Source organism: Dipodomys spectabilis, unplaced genomic scaffold (genome assembly GCF_019054845.1).
Source record: "Dipodomys spectabilis isolate Male_0828 unplaced genomic scaffold, ASM1905484v1 ptg000677l, whole genome shotgun sequence".
NCBI lineage: Eukaryota > Metazoa > Chordata > Mammalia > Rodentia > Heteromyidae > Dipodomys > Dipodomys spectabilis.
In genome coordinates this window covers 65,354-82,201 of record NW_024871354.1, presented here as the reverse complement: position 1 = coordinate 82,201, position 16,848 = coordinate 65,354, and the positions used below count along the sequence as shown (strand labels likewise).

The following is a 16,848-nucleotide window of genomic DNA, read 5'->3' as shown; positions in this document are numbered from 1 at the left end:
AATTCTGTCTAAACGGTTCATCTCTCTATGATCCCTTGTAACTAAGATTAGCTTTGTTTCAGTAATACAATCTATGCTATCAGTGTAAGATATTGTGGTTGGTCTGTTCCTACATGGAAGAAGGGTAAAGGTTCAGGTAGACATTTGTCCCAGCAAGACCTCATTTGGGAAATTTTAAGCTGCAGAAGTTTAGAAGTAGCTCTTAAGCAAGGCTTACTTTGAATCCATGAGCTCCACAAAGCTAACTCAGTTGATAAATAAGTACTTGAAAAGCCATCACTTTTGGAATTAGCTGTAAAGGCCTCAAAGTATGATCAAATTTAAAATGAGAACGACAAAATAGTCATTGACAAAAAAATTGTAAATGTGAGGAATTGACCAAACGATATCATTTTTTTCCCACTATACACAGAATTTTAGAGAAATAAGATCAATAGTATTTTTAGGAACAATAAGGGTTCCTTCTTACAAATAGGCATCCATGGATATATGCCTGTATAAGATTGCATCATTACATTAATTACTTAAATTTAGAGGATTCTACATGCTTCAGAAGCAGGTCTACCCACATTACAATACAGAGATTAACATGGCACTTGCACAAGGATGATAGGCAAATTTGTGAAGTATTACTTATTTTTCATTCTTCTGATGCAAGAAATGAAAAACAGTTATTAAAAAGTTGATTACAAAAATACAAGTGTAACAATACATGTAATTCATAGAATTAAAGGTTAGTTTGTCATCGTTTTATTAAATCTTCACCTTAGAAAGGCCTTACATAGCATAACCTTTACAAAACTTGAAATTAGATAACATTGTCATTTTATCCCAAAGAAATAAAATAATATTAGGACCCAGGAAAAAAAGGAATCTTAAACTTCTTCTATGTGGAAAGCAATCTGAAAGGACACATTTATTAATGAACATATACATTATATAACAATGTCGAATTCAAATTATTATATCTAGGAGCGAATGAAATAGATTTTGGACATTATACAAACATAGATATACTTTTTTCAGAAAAGCACCAGGAACATCTTTAGTGTCTATACTATTCATTTCAACAGATAAGTTAAAATTATTTCTGATTAAAAAAAAAATCACAAACTCTGCAGAAATCATTATAGATGTATACAAACAACTCTTGAATACATTTTGACATCAAAGTCAGGCAATTCACTTTGAAGAATACCATGGAATCCATGCATTTTTAAAGTAAGATATTGCTGTTGCTTTGTATTGCGAAAAAAAATTTGTAGGGACACAAAGGATGGACTGGCATTTTTGAAATTTAAGAAACTTAATCAAACTATTACGACTTAGGAGAACAATTTGTACAGCCTTCCACAACTTCAAAGATGTAGTGATACATACTTATCCTTTTGGCAATATCAAATGTAGTTTCTTCCAAGTTGTTCTTCAGACCTGCTTTGATATAGTGATTCAACAGAAGTAGATACAAGGTATCTTTGCTATTTCTATTCCTAGCAGAAATATGCAAGGGGGTCAAGAGGCCTTTAATTTGGGCATTGGTATCTGCATCATGATGAAGTAAGAAAAAAGCCACTCTGGTATTATTCCACATGTAAGCACTGTGCAGGCGTGTCCAACCATTTAGAGCTATTGCATGAATATCTGCCTTGAGCTACCAACTCATGGACAATGTCTAAATGTCCACTCTAGGCTTCCCGATGAAGAGGGGTATACTCATCCTCATCCCTAGTATTCATCTGGGTGGCCTTTTTGGAAAGTAGTCTCTGAACCATAGTAAGCCAATTAATTTCGGCATCCCAAAGAAGAAATTTGCTTGGATCCTACTCCATTTTTTTCTTGCAATTGATACCATTCCTTACTTTTTTCTCTTGTTCCTTGTCTTCATCAGAATTACCTAACCAGAGACTTTGAGTGCCAGTGGGAATGAGATATCAATGTATTTCTCCAATAGTTCACATTGGTTGAACTGGTCAGAAAAATCTGGTGAATTTTCTGCACATGATTTTTCAGCATGATTTATTTTCTCTTTTTCCATTTTTACTATTCTAAATTATACTAACTGGAGAGTAGGGAATTGATAGAGAGCAGAGGAACGATTTTCCTCAGTATTCAAAGGTACAGACTGAAAATGAGGACCAGTGGTGTCTTCATGTGCAGCTTATTCTGGGAATGAGAAAATAGGAAACATTGCCTTTTATGTAAATGATTTGGGAAATATCATGTTATAGTGTAAGATAACTCACTATTAAACATATGGGCTTTAAGAGCTTTCTAGTAGCTTTCTAAGGTTGGTATGCAACATTAGAAAAAATGTATAATGCAGTAGTAAAATAGAAGTCCTTTGTATGACTATCTAAATTCTTGTTTTTTTTTTTAAAGACACTTGTTTTCATCTAAAAATAAGCCTGTTTATTGTCTTCAGGTGATTTTGATGATTGAAGATGCTTAATGAGAAGTCAAAATGTATTAGTATTCCTTTGCTATCAATTAAATTTCACTTTTTCTTCTTGGAGATTATAATGACCAAAGCAATAGTTCAGAATCAGCAAGCAATATTTCAGAATCATGCTTCAAGTGCAAGTGAATCACCAGTAAGTAATCCTGGATTCCATTTTCCAAAAAGTTTTGTCACAGATACAATCTTCTACAACCTGCCTGCCTTCTCTAGCTGCTTTCCTAGCCTGGACCTATTCCTTCATTGTACAGGAAAAGTGTGATTCAACTGATTTCAGTCAGATCTGTTAGTAAAGTTATCAAGTATTTAGATTCTTTTTTTAAAAATTAGTTTTGAGGCCTGAACTCTGGGCCTGGGCACTGTCTTTGAGCTCTTCAAATCAAGGCAAGCGCTCTACCACTTGAGCCACAGCACCACTTCTGGATTTTTCTGTTTCTGTGGTGCTATTTTGGGAAATGGCAGAGCAGAAAGTGAAATGATGCAACCAAAAACATAAAAGCAATATAAATTAGGATAATTATGGAGCAACCATATTGTCTATAAGAACCATGAAAGAGAGAGAGGAAAAGAGATGTGCAATGACCTAGCTAGCCGCAAAATCCATGCTTCGAATCAATTTACAGAGCAAACATTTTTTTTTTACTTTTTAAAAGAGATGGAAATAGAATTTATGTATTTACTTGAAATTAGTAAATACATTTTTAGTAGGTTATATAAAGAGACATAGCTTTGACCAAATTACAGACAAGAATCTTAATCCTTGGGCTGGTAATGTGCCTCAGTGTTAGAGTGTTTGCCTTGCAGCTTACTACAGTGTGGAGACTACTTTCCAAAAAGGCCACTCATATGAATACTAGGGATGAGGATGAGTATACCCTCCTTCATCGGGAAGCCTAGAGTGGACACCTAGACATTGTTCATGAGTTGGTATCTCAAGACAGATATTCATGCAATAACTGTGAATGGCTAGACACCCCTGCACAATGCATATATGTGGAACATATTGCAACAGCACACACACACACACACACACACACACACACACACATACACACACACATACACACACATCATCATATTTCTTTTTAAGTATTTTTTGTGTATAGTATTAAGAAGAAATTTACATTACTAACTTGAATTTCTGACAGGACAATATCATCACTGTACATCTTGCTTCTATGCACTCAGTTTTAAATTACTATCTAAGTATGTGCATTACATAAGTATTGGAAAAGTAGGAGCCACACGGGTGGCTCAGGTCTTTAATCCTACCTAATCAGAAAGATGAAATCTGATGATTGTGCTTTGAAACCAGACCAAGAGAAAAAAAAGTTCATTAGATTATGATTTGAAAGTAACCACAAAAGCTTGAAATGGAGCTTAGTATAAGCAGTAAAATGCTAGCCTTGAGAAAACTAAAACAAAAAAAATAACAAATTCTGGTACAGAGCCAGGCCCTGAGTTCAAGCTCTAATATTAGCATCAAACTAATGAATGAATGAATGAGTGAATGAACTAAAAATAAATTAAGTGGTTACATGTGGAGAGACAGGTAAAATGTAAGAACAGTGGTGACTGGATTATGTATTATTTTGTAATAAGGCAAATTATCATTTTTCCTAATCACTAATATTTTATTTGAACTATTTTGTACAATAAACCCTGAATTTGGCATGCATGTATATGTGTGTGTACATGTGCTCACATGGGTGTGTATGTGTATATGTGTGTGTGTGTGTGTGTGTGTGTGAGTGTGTGTGTGTGCGGTTGCAGTGTTGCTTGCCAATGTGGACAGAGTGAGGCTGAAAAGAGCTGGGTTGCGATGTTGTTATTTATCAGTGTTCCGTCCTGTCATTTAAATGGAACCGCCCTTCTGTACATTTTATTTGTCAAATAATAGCATATCATAATCAAAGCATTTACACCATTAAGTTAGATAAAAGAGATCACTTTCAGCTCTTAATATATGTTAGGCAAGAAGATACACATATAATTAGGTAGTAAGTTATTGCTGTAAGATAACTGTTAGTACAAAATATGTATTTGACCTCTTAAATTGGATATACTTTTAAGATTTTGACCAACTCGACCAAACAGGTATTACTCTCTTGTTATTCCTGTGAAAATCAAGGTGGATAAACTCTTTCGGGATTTCTGTTGAAAATAACTTTCTTTGTAAGATCGTATCTATTCATACTAAGATAATAAACCCCGTATTTTTTTAGGTTTGATTATCCCATCATATTGATTGAAAATCAGCATTGTGGATATGTTTGTTAGATATACATTGCAAAAACAAACAAAAAGCATGTGTCACCTCAAGGTTGTGGATGCATTTGAAGTTGTATTTTATGTACCAAGTTTTTTTCATTAATAGGTTTTTTTTGTGGGAGTAACTATCAAAACTTTAACAAATAAGGCTTTTTGAATATCTTTTCCAATATAAATAACATTCCAGAGCAAGTCTTGCAATTTCTGAAAACCCTTTGAATTTTAGTGTTATTTCAGTTCATTGAGTATACAGCTAAAGACATTTCTGGAATAAACATTGTTAAAATCTGAAAATGTAAGTGGGAATACATGCTTTTTTCTGCATCATTTCATAAAAAGTCAAGTTTTTATGAAACTAAAAGATATAGAATAAAAGAATGGAAGTGAATTGGGTGAGCTAATTATTAGTGTAACTTTGTTTTCTATTAGCACAGTCTTTGAATGTACATGATGAAGTTAAATTATGTGCTTTGTGACACTATGCTTCAGTTATTTTTATAATCTTTGTAGTTATAAGAGTGAATTTATAATATAAATAAAGGTCTTTGAAAATGATAAGGATTAATTTTATGTTTTGTTTTCTACACCTAAGAAAATGAGTTATTTTCAAGTGTTAACAGTTTACAATTGAATCTTCAGTATCATAAGAAATTTTGAACAAATGTAGTAGTATTGATATCTTTTTTTGGGGGTGTGGGAGTCTGGTAGTGGGGCCTCAACTATGGACGTGGGCGCTTTCCCTCAGCTCTTCAGCTCAACACTAGCGCTCTTCCACTGAGCCACAGCGCCCTTGCGGCTTTTTTCTTTTTGCTTATGTGGTCCTGAGGAATCAAACCCAGGGCTTCATGCATGCAAGGCAAGCACTCTACCACTACGCCACCTTCCAAGCTCTTTATGTCTTTTTAAAATAATTGTATTCACAAGTTGGAGAGGCTTTAATTCATGCTTAGGTCTTCTTGTCTATGATTTTTTATCCTCTCATTCCTAACATTAATGATAGGTCAGACTGCATTTTTGGGTACATGAAAGGGAAAATATTTATCTAGGGTCAAAGGTGATTTTTATATCAATCTTGCTTTAATAGCTTTTTAAAGTAGTACCTTTCTTTCAAAATGTTGAGTGTAAAAAGCAATCAAAATACGTCTAATGGTAAACAACTTAGTTGAGCTACAATGTGGAAATGATTGGTCCATAAGACCTGCAGTTTGTTTCCATCAGGAATTGGGGAGGTCATTCTTTCAGTAAGACAGTGTTAAACAGAGATAGGGTCCCCAGGCAGTGCAGTGTTGAGTGAAGGGATAGAATATGATTTCTGCTATTTTGATCTAGAAATCAAGAATGTTATACTTTAGCACTTCCTTTAACCAGGGAGGTATGCATTGATTTTGAACTTTGTGTTTTCATATTACAGTTCCCTATTTTCTAACAAAGAGAAAGTGAAATATTATGAGTGTACACAATAATTCTGGGAATTTTACCTAGAATTTGTAGACTAAGTGCTGGTATTTTAGTCATAAAATTGAATGAGGTTAATTGATAGAGTCGGAGATGGACCTCAGGCTAACACTTACCATGTGTGCAATGTTGTGCTAGTAATTACAACTCTGAAGACTTCAACATCATCATCTGAGAATTAAAAATGCAAGTAGTTCCACTTTATGGAATTATTGTGAGGATTAAATTAGATATCATAGCTAAAGTACTTGGAAAAACAATCAATCAGCATTTGGAAATTTCTACCTGTTATTTTATCATGTGGTGAATTCTAACATTTTTACTGTGATTTTTATTGTGTCTCTTTATGATGTGCAATGTGATGTATTGGTATTCATTGCATTGATCATTTTTCTGTCACTATGAGGAAAACACCTGCAAAGAAAATTTCTGAGGAGGAAACTATTATATTGACTGATGGTTTAAGAGAACACAGTTTAAGATCAGATGTCTCCATTGTTTTTAATTATATTTTTATTATCTTAACTAATTGTACAAGGGAATTTCCATTAAATAAATCATGTTTCTAAGTATAATGGATCTTTATATAACTTTTCCCTACCCTTCTAAACCTCACCACACTTTATTTTTTTCTAGTTTCATACTATCTGCATTGACTATTATGTCTTCACTTTCTTCCTCCATAACTCTCTTTATTCCTTCCCTTTGACTTCCCCTCACATCTTTCAAGTGATAGTTTCCTGGTATTCATTTAGTTGGATTAACAGTTAAATTTTATAAAAATTACATCTTTTAAATGCTCCTCTACAAATAGAATGATTTGGTTAATATTGCTGTGTAAACTTGTATAAAGTTCATCGTTTGATGCTATCCTGGGCAGGAAAGTCCATGAACCTCTTATCTCCAAACAACCAACAGAAAATAAGAATTGGAACTGTGGCTCAAAGTATTAGAGTGACAGCGTTGAGAGAAAAAGCTCAAGGACATCACCCAGGCTCTTAGTTCAAGAACTACAATCTACCAAAAAGAAATCTATTTAATTTACCCCTGTGTAAGTAGAGTATTTCCATCACCCAAATGCACATTCATGCTCATTTGCAAGGTAATTCTGTTTTGTCTGAAGTACCACTAAACATTATCACTAAAGTAGCTTTGGAACATGGGTTCATTCTATCTCTTTCATGGATCTTTCTAGACTCAAATACTCAAGTGTTACAATTGTTCTAATTATTTAAAATCATAGCTTTTTTCTTTAATACTCCTAATATTAGAGTTTGAATTGAGTGTTTTGTGCCCCTTCAATGGGTATTCTTATCACTTTGTCATGCCCCCAGCCCTAAGTTATCCTGATTATTTTTCAGCTAGAAACTGGCCTCCGACTTATGTATGAACTTGGCCTCAGTCCACTTGATGGTATTCTTCCTGGAATTTAGAATAACAGGTGCATGGCATTGTGTAGAGAACTTTCTGTTCAGTCTGGGCTTTAGCCACTGTCCTCACAACAGTGCACACCCATATAGTCACGAATTTCATAAGCTTGTCATAGCTTATTATTTTTAAATCTTTCATTTCCTCCAGGTTCTTGAGTACTGAATTAATTTGTGTTTTCTTGGGTTGTTTTGTTTCATTTGAATCTATGTGTTGAGTTGTTCCTCACTTTTCCTTCTGTTTCTTTCCTTCAAGTTCTTACCTATAGTGCTGAGAAACCAATTCTTCTTTCTCAAGATAGTCAGGGTGAACATTATTTATTCCAAAGCAATTTCAGTATCTATGAATGGTATACACATGCTAAGCGCTGAAAAGGGTGTTTTATTTTCACGGCACTCTTTGGCATTCACAGACAGATCATGAAATATATGAAGAAAATGAAACTACAGATGAATGCTAGGAGGAGAATAAGCTATTATTAATTGTTTGACAGAGGTTTCTCTTCTAGTGAAAGAAATACATTGCTTGATGCAGGATTTCACATAATCATATTGCTAGGAGGAATCTAAACAATCATCTAATACTGCAGATTGAGAGTGATGAATTGACTTCCTGAATAATTTACTTTTGGGTCAAATAAAAGCAGGCTTCTAAAAAGACAGTAGATTTTAGAGAAACATGATGAATTTTATGTAAATAGGTCCTTAGCTGATTTTGTTAATTTGTGAACTAACACAGTGAAATAAAATACAGTAAGGTAAAAAAAAAATAAAGAACTTCACATTGAAAAACTCATTTGTGTTTGTGTATGTGTGCATGCATGTGCGAGTATGCACACGCACATGTGCATGTGCTCATGCATGCATTCATCATTCTTGAGGCTTGATAGTGCCTGGGAACTATTCCTCAGCTTCTGTGCCCAAGGATAGTGGTCTACCATTTCAGCCACTGCTACAATTCTGTTTGTTTTTTTTTTTGTTTTTGAGATAATCGCTTGTATTGTCATGATTGAACAGTGGTCTTCATATCTTAGACTCCCGAGTAGCTAGCTAAGGTTATTCAGCCTCTGAGTAGCTAGTTAAAATTCTGCCTATCCTCTATGATTCACTGCTCTTTTATTCTTTTCCTGAGGTATTCACTAGCCTAAGTCATATATATGTCTAGTTGCTTTAAAAATATTCTTACTGCACCAGGGGATCCCATGTGTACTCTTAACTACTTAGGAGGCTTGAGAACAGAACCCAAGCCAAAACTTTAGTGGACTTACTTCTCAATCTATAGCTGGGTGAATTGGATCATTTCCACCATCCTGCACTATCTAGAGACTAAGATTGGAAGGACTGCAGATCCAGGCCAGTCAAGGTAGCAAGCTAGACAAGTTGGTGTGCAACTCCGATGCCATTGATGATGGGAAGGCTAAAAGGACAGATCAGGGGCATGTTCTTGTGGAAAGGGAACCCCTATCCTAAAATTAAGCACTGATATGATGCCGGCCTGCAAGAACAATATACCCCAAGTTGAAATCCCCACATTTTCCCACAACCAAAATAAGTATGTACATTAACATCCAAAAACTTAATACAATCTGTTCTTTGCTCTAATATCAGCTTTATCTGATTATCATATGATGTGACAGAATAGTTTCTTCATTAAACTTATGATAATTAAAAAATACCTAGAAATTTCTTTCTCACTTAATAAGTGCAAATGAATGGCAAATTGCCTCATTTCTTACATATTTGACTACCACTATAAATTCGTCTTATGATTAATAGTAATATATTCTGATTTATTAGTTTATTTGTAACAGTTTTTAAACTTTTTGCTTTACTGCTGAAGTTGAAGTATTTAAATAGTATCATCAAAGTATATTCCTTGTGTATTTAGGGCAGTTTTTTACAAAGTTTTTAACCAATGGCTTTTAAGAATTCTTAATTGGTATATTATTTGGTTTATTTTTAATTTCAATTTAATTTTATTATTATGGTAATGTACACAGGAGTTACAGTTACATAAATGAACCAATGAGTACATTTCCTAAGGAAGGAACACTGTTATATCTTCCATCGATATTTTTGTACACTCAAAACAAGAACTACTGATGTTTTTGCTGTTGCTGTTGATCAATGGGTACTTTTGCTTTCTTTGTTCAAGCATTTTCATTATAAAATTGATATACAGAACGTTTACACTTAATTAAGTCAACTAAAGATTACACTACATTTTCTTTTCTTTTTTGTGTGTGGGGGGTCCGGTTTTAGGGCCTGAACTCTGGGCTTGGGCCATGTCCCTCAAGGCTAGCGCTCTACCACTTGAGCCACAGCACCACTTCTGGCTTTTTCTTTTTGCTTATGTGGTGCTGAGGAATGGAACCCAAGGCTTCATGCATGCAAGGCAAGAACTCTACCACTGAGCTACCTTCCCAGCCCCTACTTCATTTTATTTTCTAAATTTCAAATTTTGAGCTTAAATATTTCCTTATGTTTCTTTGGGGTAATTTTTTTTCAGAGTTGTAGGATCAGTTAAGTTAATTTTGCATGATTTTTACACATGTAAATTATTCAGACACATATATTTTGCTTTTAAAATATTTAGCATGTGGCTTTTTAAAAATTATTTTCTTAATTTTTATATGGTTAGTGAATTTAAATACATTTATTTTCTTATAGTTATAAAAATATTTGTCCAGGAAACAAATACTGTATTTTCAAAAAACACATACTTTATTAAGGAAGGCTTCATTACCTGATCACTTTTGGGAAATATTTGTACTTGAATTTAAAAAAAGTTTGAGCTCGGCATGGTGATTTGTTGCATCCATTTTCTAGTTATGGTGGGAAATGTAAATAGGATTTGTAATTCGGGAGAGACTGGGAAACTATGAGACCTTATTATAGAACTATTCAGAGTGAAATGATTATAGATATAGCCATCCCTAGCGTTATATACAGCACCACGCTATCATATTCTAAGTCTTGAGTTAAAACACCAGTAACATCAATCTTTTGTCAAAATAAAAGGACACATGTTTCAAAATGTTTATTATTTAAAACTTATTTGCAAAGGTTCTCATGTCTTCTATTAATTTTCAATTTACTTAATCTATTAAAATCCAAGTATATTGTGACAATTTTATTCCTCCTCAAATTTTAAATACTACAAGTAATATTATGGTTTCATATATTAACATACTTTTACTGTTTGTGATAATTTCTTCTGTTTAATATGATAAAATCAATATTCCAAATGTGTGTATGTGGTGTGTGTGTGTGTGTGTGTGAGTGTGTGTGTTTATGTGGTTTTGTGTGTGTTTGTGTGTGTGCTTTGTGTGTACTTTGTAGTGCTTGGGAGAACACACCATTGCTTCACATATGCAAGGCCAATGGTTTACCACTGAGCTATACTGTCTAGTTATAACGCAAATAGTATTTTAAACCATGACTTTCAAACTTTCATTCCTAGTATGCTTTTTCAAAATTATATATGATAAAATGTGATCCATATTCTATCCACGCTATCAATTTTATTGTTATTTAGAATATTTCCACTGCCTTTCCACTTCCAAACTCTTGTGTTTGTTATTGATAAAGGTTTTACTTTGCTTCTTTTCTCTCTTCATTCTTTTTCCCTTTAGAGTTTAACTATTCTTTCTCTTATTTCTTTGGAAATTAATTATCATATTCCTATTACAATTTCTTTACAATGTAACAGGTATATACAATGTTTTAATTTCTATTTTAATTTTTCCCATTTTCACTGACTTTTAGTACAAACTATAAGGTGGATTAAAATGAAACATGTATGAGGACACTTAATTTTTCTCCTTACCTTCTCTGAAGTCTTTCTGTTTTTGAAACACAATAGCAATGACATATAGCTCCTATGGGGTCCATCATTCTTTCCCCTCTCACTCTCCTCTGTTGTACAGCTCAAGTTGTTATCATTCATCTGTGTTAAGTTACAGTGTTATCTAAATCTTAACTCATTCCTGAATTAATATTAGTTGTTTCAGTTATTTTCTGAAGACTTTTTTCTATATATAATATCTGGGGTCTTGTGTTTTTACAAAGTACAAAATATGAGTGACTATCAAACATCTAGATATCTCTGTAGAATATTGGTCCCCTGCTCAATAAATTCTTATGTAAATTCAAGGAATACAGGTCAGTCAGAACAATCTTGTAAAACAAGCCTTCATACTTGCTTTGAATCTTTTTACCATGTTTAGTAGTGAAGACAACATAGTTCTACTACAAGAACAGATACATAGAAGACTGTAACAGATTTGTAAAAAATAAATTCTCAGTTTTATGTTTAATAGATTTTGAAAACTATACTATGACTTTATGAAATAATAATAGAATTTTTTTTAATTTTTATTTTTGTATTGTGAACATACTCTACAGAGGGGTTACAATTACATGGGCAAGATAGTGAGTACATTACTTATCAAGAATTGTAGCCTCCTCCTTTGTTTACCCTTCCCATCCTTTCCAAGCCTCCCTGCTCCATCCCACCCAGTCCTCCCCCCCCCCCAAGTTGTAAAGTTGGTTTTCGACATGGCAAGTTTTACTTCTCATTGTTGCAACAGGTCCACCTCCACAAATTATACCGACATCAAATACAGCGTTAGAAACAAATGCATGAAAGAAAAAAAAAAACATTTAAATTACATATCTTAGGGTTCATTTTCCTAACATCACCTTATCTGACCATTTCTGCTTGACTCATACATATACTAGATATTGTATATAAGGGAAATCATGGGACCTATGCTTCTTTGGGCTTGGCTTACTTCACTTAATATAATTTTTTCCAAGTCTTTCCATTTCCTAACAAATGGGGCAATGTCATTCTTTCTGATGGAGGCATAGAATTCCATTTTGTAAATATACCACATTTTCTTGATCCATTCATATACTGAGGTGCACTAGGGTTGGTTCCAGCCCTTAGCTATGGTAAACAATGCTGCAATAAACATTGTTGTGCTGGTAGCTTTAGTGTGGTCTTGTTTGTAAACAGTTGGGTGAATGCCCAAAAGTGGGACTGCTGGGTCATAGGGGAGCTCTATGTGGAGTCTTTTGAGGAACTTCCATAATACTTTCCAAAGCAGACACTCTGAAAACATTACAGGATGGAATAGGAGAAACCCTAGGTCTCCTTGGCGCAGGCCGAAATTTTCTTAATAGAGATCCGGAAACACAACAAATCAAAGAAAGGTTGGACAAATGGGATTGCATGAAGTTGCAGAGCTTCTGCATGGCAAAGGACATAGCTAGCAAGATCAATAGAAAGCCCACGGATTGGGAGAAGATCTTCACAAGCCATACAACAGACAAAGGTCTAATATCTAAAATATACGTGGAACTCTAAAAATTAAATCCCCCAACAACAAATGCTCAAAGAAACAACTGCCCAATAAATAAGTGGGCAAATGACTTAAAGAGAAACTTCTCTGAAGAAGAAAGAAGGATGGCCAATAGACACATGAAAAAATGCTCAACCTCCTTAGCCATAAAAGAAATGCAAATCAAAACAACATTGAGATACCACCTCACCCCAGTTAGAATGGCAAAAATCAAGAACTCTAATAACAACAGATGTTGGAGGGGATGTGGACAGAAGGGAACCTTACTTCATTGTTGGTGGGCGTGTAAACGTTTTCAACCACTTTGGAAAATAAAAGAATCTTAAATGGGTGTATTGACACTATTGTCTTTCATGATTTAAAAATGATCTTAGACTACTACCACAATCCTTTTTTTTGTTTGTTTCTTTTGTTTTTTTTTTTTGTCATTCATGGGGCTTGAACTCTGGTCTTAGGCGCAGTCCATGTGCTCTTCAGCTCAATGTGAGCACCCTACCACTTGAGCCACCGCACCACTTCTGGCTTTCTTGTTGTTTATTAGAGATAGGAGTTTCATGGACTTTCCTGCCCGGGCTGGCTTTAAACCGTGATCCTCAGATCTCAGAGTCCCGAGTAGCTAGGATTACAGGTGTGACATACAGGTGCCTGGCCTACTTCAATCCTAATACAAAAATTTAAAATGAAAAATGATTATCAAACTAAATGTGCGATGTAAAAACCTATAAGAGATAAACGTTGGCATACAGAAAAGCCATTGATTTTTGGGGGTTAATTTTATAACCTGCTACTTTGCCAAAGTTTTGAATCAGCTTGAGTAATTTGGGAGTGGAGTGGCTGAAATTAGGAAAGCAACTCCATTTGTAATAGCCTCACAAAAAATAAAATACCTAGGAATTAACTTAACTAAAGAAGTGAAGGACCTCTATGACGAAAACTTTAAAATCTTGAAAAAGGAAATCAACACAGAACTTAAAAAATGGCAAAACCTCCCATGCTCCTGGATTGGAAAGATTAACATCGTGAAAATGGCAATACTGCCCAAGGCTATCTACAAATTCAACGCAATACCTATCAAAATTCCACCCTCATTCTTCAAGGAAATAGAAGAGGCAATCCAAAAATTCATATGGAACAATAAAAGACCCCGAATAGCAAAAACGCTCCTCAACGGAAAGAATACTGCTGGAGGAATATCAATACCAAATTTCAAACTCTACTATAAAGCCATAGTAATCAAAACAGCTTGGTATTGGCATAAGAACAGACCTCAGGACCAATGGAATAGAATTGAAAACCCAGAAATGAACCTACAGACCTATAGCCATCTAATCTTCGATAAGGGAGCTAAAACAATAGAATGGAAGACAGACAGCCTCTTCAGTAAATGGTGCTGGCAAAACTGGTTAACTACATGTAGAAAACTAAAGCTAGATCCTTATATATCACCCTGCACCAGAATCAACTCCAAATGGATCAAAGACCTTGAACTCAAAGCAGACACTCTGAAAACATTACAGGATGGAATAGGAGAAACCCTGGGTCTCCTTGGCTCAGGCCGAAATTTTCTGAATAGAGACCCGGAAACACAACAAATCAAAGAAAGGCTGGACAAATGGGATTGCATAAGGTTGCAGAGCTTCTGCAGGGCAAATGACATAGCTAGCAAGATCAATAGAAAGCCCACGGACTGGGAGAAGATCTTTACTAGCCATACAACGGACAAGGGTCTCATATCTAAAATATACTTGGAACTCAAAAAATTAAACCACCCAACAACAAATCCTCAAAGAAACAACTGCCCAATAAGTAAGTGGGCGAAAGACTTAAAGAGAAGCTTCTCTGAAGAAGAAAGAAGGATGGCCAATAGACACATGAAGAAATGTTCAACATCCCTAGCCATAAAAGAAATGCAAATCAAAACAACATTGAGATATCACCTCACTCCAGTTAGAACAGCAAAAATCAAGAACTCTAACAACAACAGATGCTGGAGGGGATGTGGACAGAAAGGAACCTTACTTCATTGTTGGTGGGAATGTAAACTTGTTCAACCACTTTGGAAAGCAGTATGGAGGTTCCTCAAAAGACTCCACATAGAGCTCCCCAACGACCCAGCAATCCCACTTTTGGGCATTTACCCAAATGTTCACAAACAAGGCCACACTAAAGCTACCAGCACAACTATGTTTATTGCAGCATTATTTACCATAGCTAAGACATGGAACCAACCCAGATGCCCCTCAGTAGATGAATGGATCAAGAAGATGTGGTATATATACACAATGGAATTCTATGCCTCCATCAGAAAGAATGACATTGCCCCATTTGTTAGGAAATGGAAAGGCTTGGAAAAAATTATATTAAGTGAAGTAAGCCAGGCCCAAAGAAACATAGGTCCCATGGTTTCCCTTATTTGCAATATCTAGTATAGGTATGAGTCAAGCGGAAAAAGTCAGATAATGTGATGTTAGGAAAACAAAACCTCAAATATGTATTTTAATGTTTTTGTTTCTTTCATGCATGTGTTTCTAATGCATTTATAAGATTATTTCTTTGTTGCTTTGTGTGTCCCTCCCCCACAGTGTAACCCCTGTTTTCACTATATTTGATGTCAGTATAACATGTGGAGGAGACGGGGACAAACAAGTCGTTTAAGGATTCAGGTGGACCTGTTGCAACAATGAGAAGTACAAAATGTCATGTCAAAACCAGCTTTACAATGTCGGTGGGGGGGGGGGGAGGGGGGTTATGATTGGGTGGGAGGGAGGGGGGAGGCTGGGAAGGGAGGTGAAGGGTAAACAAAGGAGGAGGATGCAATGCTTGGTAAGAAATGTATGCATTATCCTGCCCATGTAATTGTAACCCCTCTGTACTGTATGTTCTCAAATAAAATAAAATAAAATTTAAAAAAAAAAAAAAAAAAGAGATAAACGTAAAAATTTCTGAAATTGTATAAATGGAAAGCATTAGTGGCTAAAGAAAAGCAAGAATATACTGGATTATATCAAGTGATAGCCTTTCATAATTCAAAGGACACTATACTCATAATTCAAAGGACACAATAACCGAAGTGAAAACATAACCAACAGATAGAGGGAAAGTATTTGTTAATACTACAATGTGAATGCTACAATGATTCTGAATCTTAAGTATTTTTATATCTTCTAATTCTGTATAATTTTTCCTGAATAGGATATTTCTTTAAAGAACATGTGTTACTTAATAATCAATAGGAGGAGCATATGAAATAAGTTCCTCTTTAGTGTCTAAGAAAAAAGAAGAAAACTCACTTGTATGACCCTAATATAAAAAGATGACACAAAATATAATAATGCATTTGTGGAGAAATTGATAAACTCCTCATAATGATCAATTTGTATAATACTGCAATCATTTTACCAAGCAAGTTTTCAAGTCTTAAAGGTCAAAAAGAATTGTATAGGATCCATTCATTACACTTCTATGAATGTATTAAAGAGAAGTAAAAAACATGTTTGGACAGGGAATTGTAGTTCATTGACAGTGCACTTGAATAGTATGTGTGAGACTCTGGAAAAAATCCCCAAAATCAAATTTTGAAAAGACACACTTTAGAGGATGTATGCTGGACAAATTCCTGTAACAGAATTTTATATCTATTTTAATATCTGTTCTAAAATTTATAGCATTTCTATTTGAAGAAATGTAAGTTTGTGAAAATTAGGCTTTGAAAACCTATGAAGGTACAATTCACTTCCAAAGCACTAAAATTATACAATAAAAGGAGATCATATATTGCAAGTGAATGACATGTCAGCAAAGAAAAAAACTATTGTTAAAAATTCTTCACACAAAATGCAAAATACCTAAAGAGACGTTTTTGGTGTTGGCT

At 34.5% G+C, this 16,848-nt stretch overlaps 1 pseudogene; it reads left to right on the top strand.

Moving 5' to 3' along the window:
* The first annotated feature begins 544 nt into the window (after positions 1-544).
* On the top strand, positions 545-641 carry LOC122101708 (annotated as a pseudogene).
* Positions 642-16,848: the final 16,207 nt, after the last annotated feature.